Here is an 18800-nt window from a genome sequence, read left to right as displayed (position 1 = left end):
ATACGAAAACATTAACCTGTGCTTTGCCCTAGAAAACTGGATGGTGGGCTGGAGCCCTATCAGTATTTGGTCTTTAACACCAAAGAAAATATGTCCTGCAGTCTCTGATAGCAGGAGCAGCCCCCAACGATGCCTATAATTCTTGAAGCCTCTTCTATTCACAAAATAATCTACTAGCTGGTTGTAAGAATGCCTTGGAACAATAAATGCTTTAAGTAAATACAAGCAAAAACCATTGGCTGATGCCTTAAAATATGTTTGTAAAAAAAAATATAGACACATGGGCTGGGGTTGTGGCTCAGCGGTAGAGCGCTCGCCTTGCACATGCGAGACCCTGGGTTTGATCCTCAGCATCACATAAAAATAAATGAATAAAATAAAGGTATTGTGTCCAACTACAACTAAAAAATAAATATTAAAAATAGAGACTGTTATCAAGAATTCTCTCATCATTTTGTGAAACACTCTCCTTATACTCTTACCCTTCTTAGTGTTTGTTTGTGTCTTCTGTTTAAAAATAAATAAATAAATAAACTGTAGGTGCTAGAAAGACACAGATGAAATACAGGGATTTCAATTTTCAAAGGCTATCTTCCACTCCTCCTTCCACAAAAACGTATGGAACACTTATTTTCTCCTAGACACCAGGCATACAAGATCAGTAAAGAAATCCCTACCTTTTTTAGGTTTGCAGGTTTGTGGGAGTTCAGACATGTACACAAAGGACATTGACAATGTTCTATTTGCTGAGATAAAGGCATATGCAAGCCGTCAATAACAGCTGAAAACACAAATGAAGGATGAGTTGAGGGAATGGAGAGGAGCCCCTGCACCTAGAGAGGCAGTAGCTGTTAAGAGCACAGCTCAGAGCTGGAAACCAGTTTCAACACTGCACCCCATCACTAGAAAGTGGCACAACTTTGACAAGTTGCTCAATTTCCCATGGCCTTGTTTCCCTTACCTGTAAAACACACATATCATAATACTGTCTCACAGAGTAGCCATAGTAAACACTCAGGACAGAGCTGGGGGTGAAAGCTCTAGGAGAATTTGGTACTGTGGGGAGAATTACTGATCTCCTGGGTAGGACTGGGCTCCCCCTCCCTACTCTACCCCACTGCCTCACATGCAGGAAGCTGAACTCAGGCCTGCAGGGAAAGGTGATCATACCTTGAACAGGCCAGTCCTAGAGAATCAGCTACTGTCTGGGTCTAATTTCTTGCTCTCACCATTCCTCTCCCCACCTTTCCTCTCCCCAAAGTTTATAGGTGGCCCAGGACAGGAGGGACAGTTGGGCCAAATCAGGCCACATTTTAGACAAAAATTCTTAAACCCCAAATCCAAAACATAAGCAAAAGACATCTCAAGTTGGGTAAATGGCACATTGCAAACTATCCTCCTCTCTTATCTCTCCCTCAATTCTTTATCTGTTCCTCTGCAACTCTGAGAAAGCTTTCACGTTTATCACTACTCTGAGCATACTTTCCAGGTTTTTGATATTGGACTAGGGCAAGGAGAGAAGCTAGTCCACTTTTCAGCTGCTGCCGTGTGATTCCAAATGAGTCACTGCTTTTAATAAGGAGGATAAAAAAACACCAAAGGCAAAAATGGTGCAGAATGAAACTCATTTTTAAACAGCTATCAATACATGAAGTTGAAGGACATACATTAGTTCATAGAATATACTAGAACTTCTTCATGACTTTGAAAACTGAGACATTTCTTTTTTCTTTGTAATCAACTCAAAAGAGCCCAGTCTAACACTCTTAAATTGGAATTCCCAAATTTCCACTTATTACTTGACACCCAGCCTCACCCAGCCAACTTCCTCACCAAGAAAATGGGACAAACTGCAGTCATGCTCAGTCTCAGGACTCCTGGGAGTATTCATGGTAACAGCAGATCCTCTTCCTGTGCTGGACTTGACATTTGCAATGGAAAACAGAGGGTCTGTTTCAAATGCAACAAAATACAATGATAGAAAACCAAGGGAGTCAGAGGTCAAAACCAAGGGAATTGTTGGGGCCAGAAGTAGAATATCATGGTCATTCTGCCTAGATCCTCTGGCAAGGAAAAAAAGGGGAACGATTACTAATAATCAAAGCAATGCCCTGAACCATGGAATACATTACCTAAGGCAAGCAGAAATCCCTATGATTGGGCAGTAGGGAATAAACACCACCCTGTACAGAAAGAAGCTTCCAGTCAGGCTGGCAGAAATAGGCCATGTTCATAACACATGCCTTGCTCTGATCCTGGGCACTCTCACTCCACTGTGACCCTCCACTGAGTCCCTGGCCATGCTCCCTGGAGTCAGTCCTGCTGGGGTTGAAAGCCTGTGCAAGAGCTCACCATAGTAAAGACCACCCATTCAAGAACCCTGTTTTAAACTCATCTTCACTAATGATAGTACCATTTGGCCTCTAAGACCTTAACACCTGCAAATTTTAAGAGCTCCAGGTAATTATCATGCAGCCAAGTTTTGTTTTTGTGACAAGTACCACAGGACCAGGAAGTAGACATGCACGACTTCATTGTACTCCAGAAAAGCCCAAAGGTGAATTTTGTTCTGAATCTCTTACCCAACAACCAATTATCTACAGAACTTGGAGGGCTGCAGAATTTCAAGGAATGAGGAGATAAGGAATCTCTATCCTAGGATTTGGGGCCCATTCCTAACAGCCTACTCTGCTGTCCTTTAAAACACCTAGAAAAGTAGGATTCCATAAAATTACCCTTGGGATCACAATGTTACATTAGTATTTAGCCTAATGTTTACCTCTTCTAGTAGAGAGAAAGAATAAATCAATCTAGTCCTAAGGAGACTGCAACTTTAAAAAACCAGCCACTGAAAACAATTTCTTCATCCAATCTGCTTAAGAGGAGCAACTGTGCAAGGTACTTAGCTTTGCATTCAGGCAGATCTAAGCGCTCTCAAACCTCAACTCTGCCAGTCCAAACATTGTGAGCTGCTACAGAATCCAGCAACTCTTTGGGCTTCAGTTTCCTCATCTATGAAAGGAGGCCACTGCCTCCTATGTCTCAGAGATGTGAGGGTTCAGAGCAAAGGGAGAGAAATGCTGAACAGGAGACCTGGCACTTGGAAGATAGTTTATAAACAAATAATAACTATTCTTATATCCATGGGATGATTCACCCTATGGTTGGTTATTTGTAAACAATCTTCCCAAGGGAAAAACTGCCTGAAGCCTAGTTTTCAGCCTGTCCGGGGAAACCAAGTTAAAGTGGCAATGGTATCATGAAGAATAAAAGTCCACCCGCTGGCTGGAGTCAGACACAAACCAAATACTTGCGCTAAAAAGGGAGATGCTTTATGCCTTCCTACCAGCTGTATGTGGAGAGAACCACTACTAAGTTTACCTTACCAGTTACCAGTGTGTCAAAAATGGATCCAGCCACATGATCCAGAAGCTTCCCAACCCCAGAAGGACCCCTATTCATGAGACTCCTCTAACAAAAGTACCTGCCAGAATCTGGCCTTCTCTTTCTTCACTCCTCTCTCTCCTCTGCCTGAAGGGGACCCGTTCTTCCCTCTCCTCCAGGCAGAAAAACACCCCAAATCAGTCATTTTAAACTTGGTGTTGGGACCCAGTGAAATAAATTCTAATTTAAACCCCAGAAAAGTGTGTCTTTTGCCTTCTGTGCCAATGAACTCAAGAGGAATCTACCCAGGTGAGGCTAGCCAGGTACCTCATGGTACCTGGCAGGTCTCTGTGCCCATCTTAACTGCAACCCAGAGTTCACATGCCCCCCTCTCTCAGCTCACTATGGTAGGGACTGTCACCCATTGACCAAGAGTTCTCAGCAGGTAAGACAGAGAGCTCTGCCAGTAGTGGGGGCTTCTTAAGTATTTGCTCAATGAGTGAATAAAGAAATGAAACAACAACAATCCCTCCTGTGAATTTAAGATGAAGCCCAAGGAATACTGGTGTGGGGGATGGAGGAGGGAGCATTGAGAAAGAAGGTGAACGGTGTTGCAAGAAAACTCCCACCAGCTTCCCCTGGTGAAGGCCACCCAGGCTACCTTCCCCCCCAACCCCCCACCCCCACCCCCGCCACACACACATACATTTTTTTTTCTTTTCCATGTTCAGAGTTTTAATGTCATAACTTGTTTCATGATAACAGCAGTGTCATGTGCCAGAATAAAGTAAGCTCTTGGTCATTCAGGGAAAATTACCCAATTTTCAATTCCCCTTGAACTTTGTTTCTCCTCTGATGCCAACCTCTCAGCCATTTCTCTGCCCTTTAGCACCAGCACCAGAGGAGAAAAAGAAAGGCACAAATAGGTAGGCTTTTTAAAAGGTCCAAGGCATCTTTTTAGATTAATGGGTTTCAGGGGGAAAGAGCTAAGGAGGACATTAAATTTCATTAACCACCTCTCACCCCATCAGTAAAAGCAAATTAACTTAAAGAAAACCAATAAAAAGGGCTGTCTATTCTCAACAAAAATCAAAGTTCTTCTACATGCTATCTACTCTTTCCCTGAAAAAAGAATCCCTTTTTTCATATTTACCTTCCTTTACTCCCTTCTAACCACTTCACAATATTAAAATTGCTACTCCAAAGTGAGAAATGCATCAATAATTCTGTTCACATTTCAATAAACATTTTTCTTTTGAAAGGAGAGAAAGTATATTCACAGTGTAACTACTGCTTATTCAGGTGCAACTTTGTGGTATCACCAAAGTTTAAGAGGATTTCCCAAATACACACACACACACACACACACACACACACACACCCATACTGAGACAAGATTCACAAGTTAACAAATCATTCAATAACATGGTTCATTTTGTTTCCCTGATCTACCCGTGAGAGAAAGAAAAGAAAATCAACAGTAAGAAAATGCTTTCCATATGGCCTTACTCCCCCAAGGATGAGGATTCAGGTCAAGGGCCACCCTATAAGACCATGCACTCCATATAACCCCCCACTCCCCAGCCAGGACCAAGAGTATTACAATGACTCCCACAGTGGTCACACTTTTAGCAACTGAATACAGCAACAGGAAAGGGCATGGTAGTAGAAGGTAAGGGAAAACGAAAGACCAATTGGGCAAAACTGTATACTTTTTTAATTTAAAAAAATTTAAAAATTTTTTTATTCATGTTAGAGCTAGAAATTAACACAAACACTCCTCTGCCTCTGGAGGGCATTCTGGAAAGGATGTCATACCACTGCTAAGAGAAATACAATATACAGGGCCAACACCAAAGGGAAAAAAAAAAAAAAAATCAAATCCTCTGATTTGTGGCCAGGCAGCAACATCCGGGTGACAATCTAATACAAACACCAAACTTGGAATATACCAATAAATTAACAAAGATCCCCAGAGACTATCATGCTAATAAGAAGGACACTGAAACACACTTTCTAAATAACATATGTGTGATCAAACATATGTTTCAATCAGTACAAACATATGTTCAATTTTTCCTTAGTCCTACTTTCCTATCACTTTTAAGGTCAGTTGACAGGTGTCCAAGGTGTCACCTTAGATGTGCCATGCTACTTAAGGCATTAATTTCCTAACTCAGATATTATTCTATTGAGAAATGTACACATTGTTACATCTGTAGGACTTGATCACACATCCAGAATAAGAATAACTCACAAAGGCACACACATTGACACAAAAATCAACCACAAAACCTTAAGGATCTCATTAGCTTTGCATCTTGAAGATAAATTCTTCACATTTATGCAGAACAACAACAACAACAACTATTATCTCTACATGTTTGTTTGGGGGTATACAAAAACTGACAGATTCCTCACTTGTTTTTCCCAAATAGGAAAACCCTGTATTATAACCTTGATCTTTGCAAGGACTTTGTAAGTGCCTTTAATGCCTCACTCTTACCTCCCAGGCAGAAAGTGTCCCTGCAGTATTCAGTATTTACTGTAAACAGAGAGGTAGAAACAAAGGAAACTTTTTTTAAAAAGGCACCACCTGGCTCTTCAGGTAGAATTGTTGATTAGGAAGCCTCGAGTTCCTGAGATGAATTCTATATCAGGACTGATCTTTAATGGTTCAAAAGTTGGTTTGTGGGAACACCTCCCAAAACAGAAGCTCTCAAGTCTGGGCTGCAGGTCAGAATTACCTTGAGGGCTTTTTCGAATGCCAATGTCCCGGCTGCACCCCAAAACAACTGAATCAGGATATCTGAGTGTGGTTCGAAAGTATCAGAACTTTTTAAAACTCTGGAGATGTGCAACCCGGTTTGAGAGCCTCCAAAAGAACTTCCAACGTGTTTTGAGCAGGTAAGGGGCGTTACAGGGCACTTGGGGCAAAGGGATACACACGTAGTAAGTAGACAAAGTTTTTAAAAATCCTTTGTAACTCAACATGACAGTCAAGCACCTGTCCAGAAGCCAAACAGTGATGCAACTTGGAAAAGTCCTTGGAAGGCTAGGAGATGTGCTCTAAGTGAGACGGGGGATTTCAGGATGACCTGCCTGGACGGGGCAGCGGTGCGGAAGGCCAGGGAAACAGAGGCGGCCACATGCCCTTTCTTTTCAAAGGATAGTCTGGACCAGCCCGCCGAGCAATTAGCACGACAAGGTATCAGAGGGACTGACGTGCTTCCTGTGGATGGCTCCCAGCTGTCACTCCGAGCCCCGAGGAGGGTTCACTAGGAATCGCCACCAACTGTTCAGCACGTCTCCGGGGCAGGGTGCGGCGAAGGTTCCTGGAGCACACCTCCCAGCCCAAGACCCCCGCTCTGAGCGCAGACTCACGGGCTGAGCGCAGCGCACCTGGTGGAGCCAGAGCCACTCGGGGTCCCAGCTGCACTTGGGCCCCCGGGCCGAACTCCTGGCGCACACCCACCCGCCCCAGCTCCGAGATCACTTACCGCCGCCGCCTCCCGCGTCCCGCTCCCGTTGCAGCCCCAGAGCCCCGCCGGAGTGCCAGGGCCGCGGCGCCGCCAGAAGGCCGAGCGAGACCGCGCCCCGCCCCGCAGCCGCCCGCCCGCCCTCCCGGAGGAGGGGCAGGGGCCAGCTAGGCGCCCGGGCCCGCCTGAGCTGCCGCCGGACGTGCGGCTGGCCCGGGGTGCCAGTGCGACGCCCTCTCCCGGGCGGGCCCCTGCGCACCTCCCCACCCTGTCTGCTCTGGGCCAGGGGCGCGCCGCCAGTACCTCCTTCCAGCCCGCTTCAAGCCTCACTATCCTCTTCCGCACCACTTTGTCCTTGCCCTTCCCCAGATCGGAATGTCCTCCCACTCCCCTCCGCCATCTCTGGCTATTTCCCTCCTCCCAGCCTGGCCTCTCCAAATTCCCCTTCTCCAGGAAGCCTTCCCTATTTCGTGGCCCCCAGGCCACTCAGCCCAGTGTCGCCTTACGCTTCTGCTCAGCCCTTTTCTCCCCAACTCATCAGAAACGTCAGGCACAGCTCTTCTGCCACCTCAAATCTGCACGTGTTTACTGGGCACCTACTAAGTCTAGTCACCGGCAGAGTGATAGGAGACTGCGGCGGTCACTGACTCTAAACGCCTGTCCGCTGGGAGGCAGTGACTTGTCTAAGATCATCCAGTTGATGTAGCAGGGCTGGATTAGAAGCCGGCCTTCAGTTTCTAGTTTAGGCCCATTCCAGGGGGAAATGCCCCATGAGAGCCTAGTAAACAACGTTATCGGTTCTGAGTCCCAGTTTCCTCATTTGTAAAATGAGGAGCAGAATACTCCCTCCACCTGGCTGTGAAAATTACCTGTGGAAATACCACACAACCTGTACTTAAGAAGTAAATGTTTGCGGTCGGTTTTAGTAGCGTCGTTGCCCTGGCTTGAAACGGACGTGCGTTCTGCTTCCCCAGATGCTGCACCCTTCGGTTTCCGCCTTGCTGCGCGCGGGCAGTATGGCCCATAAGTAGATCTGCTACTCGGACAAGTACTTCCACGAGTCCTATGAGTACAGGCATGTCGTGCTACCTAGAGAACTTTCCAAACAAGTACCCAAAATCCATCTAATGTCTGAAGAGGAGCAGAGGAGACTTGGTGTCCAGAGTCTAGGCTGGGTTCATTACATGATTCATGAGTCAGAACCGCATGTTCTTCTCTTTAGAGGATCTCTTCCCAAAGAGCAACTAAAAGGAAGTTTATCTGGGGTCATCAATTAAATCTTCTGCCAATTTAATGTATATGTGTATATAAAGTAGTATTCGGTGAATACTTGAAAAATGTACAAATCATTCATACAGACCTGTGCATGAGCTGTATTCCTCACAGCAACAGGGCTCTGTTAAATACAGCTGCAAAGAGGTTATTGTAAGGTGTTTAAGATAAAATTTCTCCTAGTCAGTTTTTCTTTTAATATAAGTGTCCGTTTGACGTTACCTGTTACTTTTGTTAAATGAAGTTTGTATAGTTGCATTAAAAAAAGTAAATGTCTACTGACATATTAAATGAAATTTATGCTTGAAAATTCAGTAATTCAAAATAGCAACATAAAAGGACTCTGAAATATAGTAGTGATTCCTTGATAAACAACAGTGTGTGTGAACTGAAAAAAAAATACACACACACACATACTGAAATTGAATACATACATATATTTTATGTGTGTGTGCGCTGAATATATATTTATATATGTATATTGTGTGTGTGTATGCTGGAGTTGCTACACTATACACTGCTTAAGAATCCAAAGGAGACAGCCATGGTCCCTGGAGTCTTTTCAGAGGAGGTGGGATTGACTGAGTTCTTCTAGAAACAATGGGTCTAGACACAGGTTAGTCAGGATAATATGTGAACAGTGTGCAGACAGCCAGTCCCTTTGTCTGAGCAGACATGGTCTGGCTTCATACTAGAAGATGGAATGAAGCATACTAGAAAAAGAGATGGGGTCAAATGATAGAAAAGGCATCAAATACCAAAGCGAGGGACCAAGTTAACCAAACCTTGAACACCTCAAAATGGTTACAATGTCACCTGTATCTAACAGAGGACACCTAAGTGGACCTGGAAGCCTGGGATGGAAGAAACCTGCAGTTTAAGAATGAGCAAAACAAGGAAGGAAGGTTACAGCAAGAAAGGACAGGGAGAAGGAAATTTCCAAGCAGAGCTCCTGGAACTTGGTGACCAGATATGTGCAATATAGCCAGGTGGTTTGGAGAAGCAGAAATAGGGACATTGGGGGGAAAGTAGGTTGTTTTGTTGTTGTTGTTGTTGTTGTTGTTGTAGTTTTTAAGAGAGCTGCTAAGGGTTCCATGGAGAATGAGGCAAGGGTTCCAGGGTACTCACTAGAAAGGTACTACCAGCAGGCATAGAAGGATATATGTGAGCAACATCCAGGTTGAGGGTCAAGAGAGTGAGGGCTTGTTCACACAAGCTGCCAAGAAAGGAGAGTAAAGTACCCACACTAAGGATGTGAAGGGCATCAACCAAGGGAGAAAAGGAACAGGACATGAGAGCTGTCAGAAGAAATCAGGGGAGTCTATAGGACCAAAAGGTAAATGATTTCTAGTGGAAAGGACAGTACCCAATGTCACTCATCTCCCTCTCACATAGACGAGTATGAGGGTCTGTAGAAAGTACACACAGAACAAACATTTATTAACTGTGAAAAAAAGAATTTAATCAGCAATAGCTCCCCTTTGCTTCCAAACAGATATTTTGCTGATAACAAAAATAAGAGGCATGGTTGGGAGCAAGGAGAGTAGCAGGGTGGAGACCTATTTATCAGAGAAGTTGCTTTTGATGCTGTTCTTGTCCCCGTGAACATTCAGGTTCCTTCAATCTCAACTTAAAGCAACATCTCCCGGCCAAGCTTTTGAAATCTTGAGAAGTATCTTTTCTTTTCCTTTATTTTTTATTCAATGTAAGTCTTGCTTCCTAGACTATTGTTATGGAACCTGAAATATATTATCTGTCAATGGCAGCAATTTGCCAGAAGAGAAATTTTCAGGAAGAACTGAGAAAAACCTCTCTTTTGTCCTCCAAATTGTGTGAACATGAAACACGTGACACAAAAAATATTCAGATAAATGCTGCAGTGTAAATGACCTACAAGAAATGATGCAGAACACCAGGAGGCCACAGAAGGAAGGCTGTCTTGTAAAACATTCCTGTGCTTTGAAAATGTGATAAATTTGGATAATAGAGAGAGAGTCGAGGCAGTATTGGAAGGTGTGATCTGATAAATGAGGCAGGGAATCTGGAGAAAATAATAACTGCTTTATTTGGTTGGGGTGGAAAAGATGTGGTTGGGGAAAAACGTGGGGTTGGAAAGTGTCCCCAGGAAAAGATCTTTTGGTTGAACTTCTGAGAAAGAGTTTGCCTTAATTCAGGTTGCCCTGAGAGTGGAGCCTGAGACAGGACTTAGAAGCAGGTGATGTATTTAGAAGTTGACCCCAGAAGAAGGGTGAGTCAGTAGGGAGTGAGGAAAGACCAGTATTAGGGTGTTCATGAGATGGATGCTATCTACATCTCCCCACAACCTCCTGAGAAGTGTGCTGCATGCTCCCAAGAATTGACAGCCTGGACCTCAGGGGCCAGAGTACTTTGCTAAGGCTCCAAAAAAATTGCTTCCCATTGCCTTGACCCCTACTGCTGGGATGCATACCGCACTCCACCTCCCAGGCTGAAGGGGAAGCTGAGTGTGAGCTCCCATGTCTGAGTTTGCATGGTGCTGTCCCACACCTCTGGCTGCCCAGCTGCCCCGGCTCCTTACAGCTCCCATGGCTTCAAGTTCTAGCTCCTGTAGGGCCCATGCCTCCTACACTACCTGCCTCCTACAGCAAAAGATAGCCAGCAGTTTTTCCTGGCACTGTTTCCCTGCCCATTCCCCCTGCCCCAACCTGTCATAGTGCAGAAATTCCAGCAAGGCACCACCTCCCCGCGAGCAGCTTTCCCCAGAACCCCAGGGGTCAGATTTCCAGCAAGCTCCATGATCATGGCACCATGGCTTGTCTGCCCTCCAATGAGACCCAGCCATGCCCTCTCCAACATATCTGACTCTTGGCCAGGCAGAGAGGATCTATTTCTTGGGTGCTCAGTCTCACTTTTAGACCATGCCTGCTTCATACATGAAGTGAAGAATATTAGTCTTAGCCAAGTGCAATGCAGTGGTAAGCACCTGTAGTCATAGCTACTGGGGAGGCTGAGGCAGGACAATCACTTGGGTCCATGACTTTGAAGTCAGCCTGGGCAACAGAGCAAGACCCTGTCTTTAAAAAAAAAAAAAAAAAAAAAAAAAAAAAAAAAACTGTCTTAAACAATACTTTTCAAAGGGTTTATTCCAGAAGGAGTGTGAGGGAAAGGGATTTAATATGTCAAGCTATGATATTAAGTTTCTGTTTGAAGTTCTAGAGTCCTCTGGGCAGCCAAACATGGTAGGTAGTTCTTCCTCTGCCTACAGGAGGTAGGCATGGTACGGAAAGTTCCCACAATCTGGTCCAAATTGCCAAACATGCCCCTACCCACCCTTCATCCCCTGGGCTTGCTCTCAAGGCTCCTCCATCTGAAAGGCCCTTCCCTCTTGCTCCACTCTTTAAAGCTTTAGCTCAAGTTCTTTTCTTCTGCCTTCCCATTTACTGTATGGGGTGTGTTATCACAACACCTGTGTATTTTATACATACATTTGTAAGTTGGTTGGATCCAAGTAGGATTTGACTTTCTAGAAACTTGACTGCCTGTTGTGTAGGCTCAAGAAGTAGGACAGAAATGCCAATGTTCAGTCTACATTTGGAAGGAAAAATTAATCTAGAAACATGACAAGTTTACACTCACCATCTCTCCAGTCAGGCATCACTAAACCACTAACTGATACTAATCAATAAAGGCACATTTGTTTACTGTTATGCTCAATGTCTCCCTGGCTAATGTCAGGATGTAAGAGTCCCTTTTCAACCATGCTTTAGCCAAAGTCAGGACAGCTCAAATTCTAAGATTAAGAACAAAATCTTAAAACATTTTTAAAATGTTGGCTCTCTGGGCCTCATTTTCTCTGGAGCAAATTAGTGAATTGTTCTTTGGGTTGAATTATTTGGTCATAGATGATCTAAACCATGGGAAGGGCCATATTTTAACCAACATGGCAATGGACAAGACCTGAAAATATGGGTACAGATATTTTACAATTCTGTGATTTTATTTGTCTAGGATTGCCAAAGTCCTCTAACAAGAGACTTTTACTCTCAGAATACATTTTCCTTGGGTATGACTAAAACAAAAGTAGCAAACTAGGACAAGTGGGTGGTTAGGTCTGAAATAATGAATATTAGGACTTGGTTTGTCTTGTAGAAGTAGATACCATTTATTTTTCATAGAGCTTGTGTAAGGGCTGACCAGTTGGTCTGCTGCAGAGCAGGCTGCAATCAATTTCTTCGGCTTACAGCCCCAGGTCAAGGTAGTCACGATCAGAGTGGGAAACTTGGATTTCCTAGACAATTTGATGAACTTCATATTTTATGTTTAAAATGAATAGTCAATGTTGGTTTGGTTTGGTTTGGCAGTGCTGGGGGTGGAAACCAGGACAAGTGTTGTTCCACCACTGAGCTACACTCCCAGCCCTGAGGTAGATGTTCTTATCACCTTTTTACATAGGAGGGACTTTAGATTCAGAAAAGCCACACAATTTACCCAAGATCACATCCCTAATAAATAACTGGAGGAGCAAAGGTTGAGACCTGGGACTGTCAGAACCAGAGATCTGCCGAAATCAGGGAACCTTTCATTCCTCATTTCAGACCAAGGGTGACTTTCTCCCTACAGCTCCCTGCTACAGGCAGAGAGGACCTCAGAACCTCAGGCTGCCATAGAAGTTTTGAGACAGGGGTTATGTGAATCTCCCTCTCTCGGCTTTTGTCTTGCAAGGAGCAGAGGCAGTGACCACCTCTCTGAGCCCTGCATGGCATGAGTTCTCAGTCTCTTGTAACCCTGGGATGCCTTTCACGAAATTCAAGGACATAGAAATTGACATCCAATGAATGAAATACCAGAGTTTATGCCAATTTAATGAAAATGACTCAAGATATGTATGTTTGGAAAAAGGGAAACATGGCAAGGCCATAAAGTTGGTAACTTTATATATATATAAAAAATTATATGTATGATTGGGAAGCTCTGCCTGCCAGAGAGGCCAGGCAGGAGTTGAGTGGGGGTATCAGGGGCCAGTGGAGCTGGGGCAGAGAGCCCATTCTGGCAGTCCAGAGTCGCCCCTAGACTCTGGTTTAGGGCCAAAGCCTCTTTTTGTCTGAGGCCTCCTATAAGCCCTGTGTCTGAAATAGGGACTGGGATCTGTAGTCCCTTATCAAACATCAGAAAGATACTGGATGTTTGGATGAAAGACTCAACACTCAGAACACCTCTTTGGCTATCATCAGCAACACAGAGGAATTTACAGATAGCTCATTGAAAGGGGGTAGAAGAGACCACCCTTGAACCAGATGTACCAGGGGACAGGGGATGATGAGGGGAAACTTAGGCATTATCATTGCTAATGTGAGGTGTGGACATCACTGATAAATTTCAGCATGTATATTAATGTGAACAGAATAATTATTTTTAGCAACATTCCAAGATGTACCTTTACCCTTGTCTCTCCTCACCCAGACTATTCTTCAAGGCTGTTATTCTTCAGATTAAGTTTTCCTAGCATGGAGCATGACTGTATTTTCTATCAGAGGAAATCCACTTCTTCATATGGGGAAATGTATTTTTAAAAGTTAACCCAAACATTCCCACTTTCTGCTCCACATAGCTCCTCCTTTCCTTGTCTAGCCTTTGTTCTCTGTCAGTGGCCTCAAGGGGGAGACCAGACAGGGTCGAAGGCAGAAAAAGAAAGGAATCCTAAAGTGATGGATTCCAAAGCCTTTGGGTTTGGAAGTCTCTAGGACTAGACCAAGGGTGTGGGAAATGTGGGACTTAAGTGGGAGGTTTGGTTTGAGGGCCTGGAAAATACAGTTGTGCAATAGTAAGAGAGATAACTAAGAGGTGAGTAGGGGGAAGAAGCCATTAGGATAGGAATGAGGGGGAAGTGGCTGCAAGGGTGGGTAACATGAGGGAATTGAAGGAGCTCCACGGGAGATAGGAGGTCTCACTCAGTGCTGGCCCCATGCTACACCAGCTGTCCCCCCACCCCCACCCCAGTGAGGCCTTCCCTTCCACTGGAAGTGGGAGGCCCACTCATCCCTAGAGATTTGGCACACTCTCCTTCTGACTCTGAATGTTCTAGTCCCCCCCCCCCTTAAAAATATTCTAGAACATTCTTAAGCCCAGAAAAGGATGGGACTCTGAACACTACCTAATAAAGTAGCTGACTCTATTGTCACAGGATTAAATATTTTTTTAGAAAATATAGAACAGTTTATAAATATAGTACAGTTTGTTTCAAAGCCTTAATATTCATACTTAATACCAGAAAAAGATCCATCCACTTAACAGTTAAACTCAGACATCTCAGAATTATAACTTCCTTAATGGATACAACAACAGTAGAAACATTTTAGGAAGGAAAATGACCTACATTTGATATTATGTAGACAGCTAAGAAGTATGACACCAAGGGACATATAAAAGAACAGCATAATGTAATAAACTGAATTTGGCCAGAACATTCTCCCATAAGGGAGCCCTTAGGATCACACACCATCTATCTTAATTACATACCTGTCCAAATGATAGAACACAACAGGAAGAAGGTAGTTTTAATGAGCTTGGAGAGCTATAAAATAGTTACCCTGTTACAAACTTTGCTTTTTATATACAAGCTGGTCACAAAGTATTTGTTTTCTATTTTAAATTGTTTTCATAAAACAATATTGCTATAGAGTTGCTAGGAATGATAAAATGGGAAGAGATTTTTTAAAAGAGATTATTTGTTACTTCCAATAAGTCAGGGTGGAGAAGTCTGATGTCAACATCTCCACATTTTTTTCTTTAGCTGTTACTCTTTGAATATGAAGTACTTCATAAAAATCCATAGTTTTTAAAACATTATTTGGGTGAAAAAATCCTTTAGGACAGATAGTGGAGATGGTTGTATAATAATGTGAATGTACCTACTATCCTGATCTGTGCTCTTATCTATAATTTAAATGGCAAATTTTATGTTACTCAGATTTTATCACAATTTTAAAAAATAAAGAGTGCCTCATCCCAGGTTGCAGGGAAAACAGAAAGAAAAACATTCGTGTGTGTGTGTGTGTGTGTGTGTGTGTGTGTGTACACATATCTATGAATATATGATCAAAGGAAGAGAGGAGATGACTTATATTTGTTAAAAAAAAAAGTTTTCTGACCAAGTGTAGTGCTGCACACCTATAATCCTAGTAATAGGAGGCTGAGGTAGGAGAATCACAAGTTCAAGCCTAGCCTCTGCAGCTTAGTGAGGCCCTGTCTCAAAATAAAAATTGTAAAAGGGCAGAAGGTGTAGTTCAGCATTAGAGTACTTGCCTAGAATGTGTTAGACCCTGGGTTCAATCCCTAGTACCACAAAAACAAACAAAGGTTTTCTGGTTGGTTCAAGCTAATGGAAATGTCAAGTGTGAGCATTGGTTCATCTTTAAGCATTTATGGGTATCTAATAAAAAGCATCAGGAAAATGGAGGACATTGAGTCTGTATCTCATTTTATGAAATATCACCAATTAGCTTATGTTAAGAAAAGAAATTTACAAAATCACTTGGCACATTTAGCATGTTGTATAAGCCCCACCTCTGCAGGCTTCCCACCTGTCTCTTCAGGGTCTTCACCATTCAAAACACGATAGTCAGAAGGAAAAAAAACTAACACACAAACAATAAAGTCACCTATAAAATCTCCCAGAGTGTGAAGTGTGGTGGCACATGTCTGTAATCCCTACTTAGGAGGCTGAGGCAGGAAAATCCCAAGTTCAAGGGCAGCCTCAGCAATTTAGCAAGATCCTTTCTCAAAATAAAAAGAGCTGGGGATGTAGCTCAGTGGTAAAGTATCCCTGGGTTCAATCTCAGTATTGCAAAGAAAAAGAAAAAGAAAAAATACCTCTTAAAGTTACCAAGGTATTTTAAGATTCTTTCTTTCTTTATTAGTTAAATGAACCATTAGCAAGGCATCAATAAAGTAGTATTAAGATGCATGGGGTTAAAAAAAAAAAACACAAAAAGAACTCTATATATAGACCTGGATATTATAACACAACCTATTGAAGAAGAATTAATGCTCATACAAGATACCTATTTTCTAATACTTCTGTTATTCTCCAACAACTCCACAAGTAATAAAATTGCTAGTTTGCCCTCCATCTGTCTGACTCTGAAGTCTGTTTCAATCCTGTAGACCTGGGAAGTGAGAGAGAAGGAAGATTTCATGTACCACCTCATCGGTCCTCACAGTACTCCAGGCCACATGGTTATGTCCTTTGTGCAAGGAAGAAAGTGGTCCACAGAGATCAGACATTGTACCTGGGATTGCACAGCTACTAAGTAGCAGGGTTAGGATTCAGATCCAGGGCTGTCTAGGAGCCAGATCCAAAGCCTGTGTTCTTAATCATTGTGATACATCACATGCCTATAGGGCCAGCTCTCTTTTTCATAATGTTATTTTATAATGCATTTTTAAACTTATAAAAGTAATTCAGAACTTCCCAGTCAAGAGAGCTGAGTGAGCAAAGACTGAAACCATTTTCCTCTACTTCAAACAAAAATAAATAAAAAAGTGAAAAGCCCTCAAAGTAGAACAGAGGCTTATGGCTACAGGGGCTGCCACTGGAACACATGGTGAGCTGAGGGCTGGTATGAGCTGGGGCCAGGGCTTCAGTGTCTGTTTGAGAACAGGAAGCACATTTACCTTACTCATGGTGAGGGCAGACCGGACTGAGATCCCCGAACATGAAGCCAGAACTAGAGACCATGTTCCCTGCTCAAGAATAGAAGTCAAAATAGCTTGCTTAGATTTGTATCCAGAGATGTCATTTGCCCACAGCAGAGACAGATACAGGCACTTGCATGACTGAAACTGACTCACACCCAATATCCAGAATGTAGTCTGCCCAGAACATTATATCGTTAACCTAAGATTGAATTTAAAACCAGAATGTGCAACCAGGAAAACACCCAACAGTGAGGAAGAAAACATATCTGCGTGAAGATATCTCAGACAAAATGACAAAACACATGAGTCAACCTAGCGCTATAAAAAACAGTAATAAAGACCCAATCAGGGGCTGAGGATATAGCTCAGTTGGTAGAGTGCTTGCCCCACATGCACAAGGCCCTGAGTTCAATCCCCAGCACCACAAAAAACAAACAAACAAACAAAAAAAAAAGTGAGATAAGTCATGCTGGAGGAAATATAGATGCAAACTTGAATAAATTTTATATATATTTCACATGTATATATACGAAATTATATGTATGTAATATATTGGTTTATTTATTTATTTATTTTCTAGTTTTCAGTGGACACAACATCTCTATTCTTCTTTTATGTGGTGCTGAGGATCGAACCCAATGCCCCGTGCATGCCAGGCAAGCGAACTACTGCTTGAGCCACATCCCCAGCCCTATATTGTTTTATATATCATATATATATAAAAATTATATGTATGATATATATATCATACATATAATTTTTTTATATTCTTGAAATCCTGATAGAAAGCCAGGTATGGTGGTGCACACCTGTAATCCCAGCTACTCCAGAAGCTGAAGAAGAAGGATCACAAGTTTGAGGTCAGCTTGGGCAACTCAGCAAGACCTAGTTTCAAAAAAAATTAAAAAGGCTTAAAAAAAAAACAACAACTATGAAACAAGAACAAAGGGTCTGGGGTTATGGCTCAACAGTAGAGCGCTCACCTCGCAAGTGCAAGATTCTGGGTTCGATCCTCAGCATCACATAAAAGTAAATAAGAAATAAAGTAAAGGTATTGTGTCCAACTACAACTCCAAAAAATAAATATTAAAAAATAATTTTTTAAAAAAAGAAGAAAGACATGAGTCCTTGGGTTTCAAAGGTCACATTATTTGAGGTCACTGATGATAAAGAAAAATATTAAAATGTACCAGAAAGAAAAGATCGCTCTGACTTATTATAGACTTCTCAGCAACGCTGGGTACCCAAGAATGGTGAATAATCATCAAAAAGCTGAGGGAAATCACAGTAGATTCTGTACATAGGAATTCTATGTCCAGATAAGTTATTATTCAAGAAAAAGGTGAAATAGACATTTTCAGACATATCAGAGCTCAGAGATTTTATTTCCTTCAGATCCTTGCTAAGTGAATTATGTACATTTAATAAACAGCAGAAAAACTGGTAAAGTATTTTAGAAATCTAAATAAATATTGACTTAAGAAATAATAACAATTTTTTTTGAATTAGGGCCCAGAAAATAGAAGCAGAAGAAACATTAACTCATTCTACAAAGCCAAAATATCCTAATACCAAAGCAGATAAACACATTGCAAGAAATGAAAACTACAGACCAATGTCTTTTGTGAATAGAGATGCAAAAATTCTCAACAAAAGATTAGCAAATACAACAGCATTATGTTAAGGAATCGTGCATCAGGACTATGTAGGAATTATTTAAGGTCTACAAGATTGGTTCAATATTTGAAAACAGGGTAATGTGATTGACCATATCAATAAGTTAAAAATAAAAATAATTGTGCCAATAGATGCAGAAAAATTCATTTGATAAAAATCCAGGATCCATTCATGATTTTAAAATCTCAGCAAGTGTCAGGGGTGTAGCTCAGTGGTAGAGTCCTTGCCTAGTGTGCATGAGGCTGAGTTTGACCCCCAGTGCCTCTGAACAAAAACAAAAGTGTCCAGAAAAGGAGAAATAGACTTCCTCCA

General features: G+C 42.4%; 1 protein-coding gene and 1 pseudogene across 2 annotated transcripts in view; one reads left to right on the top strand and one right to left on the bottom strand.

Moving 5' to 3' along the window:
- Window positions 1-6958, bottom strand: part of Cgnl1 (cingulin like 1) — a 151523-nt gene extending 144565 nt beyond the window's left edge. For both annotated transcript variants that reach the window (XM_076850847.2, XM_076850848.2), the window contains exon 1: window positions 6885-6958. The gene's annotated coding sequence lies outside the window, so the exon portion shown is untranslated. The remainder of the gene's footprint in view (window positions 1-6884) is intronic.
- Window positions 6959-7879: 921 nt separating this feature from the next.
- On the top strand, window positions 7880-8140 carry LOC143394765 (cyclin-dependent kinases regulatory subunit 2 pseudogene; annotated as a pseudogene).
- Window positions 8141-18800: the final 10660 nt, after the last annotated feature.

The sequence above is a fragment of the Callospermophilus lateralis genome, chromosome 3 (genome assembly GCF_048772815.1).
Source record: "Callospermophilus lateralis isolate mCalLat2 chromosome 3, mCalLat2.hap1, whole genome shotgun sequence".
NCBI lineage: Eukaryota > Metazoa > Chordata > Mammalia > Rodentia > Sciuridae > Callospermophilus > Callospermophilus lateralis.
Note: the sequence above shows the minus strand (reverse complement) of the source record. Positions and strands in the feature narration are given on the sequence as shown.